Source organism: Palaemon carinicauda, chromosome 34 (genome assembly GCF_036898095.1).
Source record: "Palaemon carinicauda isolate YSFRI2023 chromosome 34, ASM3689809v2, whole genome shotgun sequence".
In the NCBI taxonomy this organism is placed as follows: Eukaryota; Metazoa; Arthropoda; class Malacostraca; order Decapoda; family Palaemonidae; genus Palaemon; species Palaemon carinicauda.
The window spans coordinates 21,445,994-21,446,209 of NC_090758.1; positions in this window are offsets into that span (position 1 = coordinate 21,445,994).

Below are 216 nucleotides of genomic sequence, written 5' to 3' on the forward strand. Positions count from 1 at the left end.
CTTTCTTCAGGAGAAAACTGTCCAAGGCAGAATCGGGTTATTCTACCTTCGATCGAAAATTGCTGGCGGTTCACTTGGCTGTCCGTCACTTTCGCCTTTTCTTAGAAGGTACACCCTTCGTCATTCGCACAGACCACATGCCTCTGGTGCACGCCTTCACTCGACAGTCTGACGCCTGGTCCGCCCGTCAACGCCGACAACTCTCTGCCGTGGCTG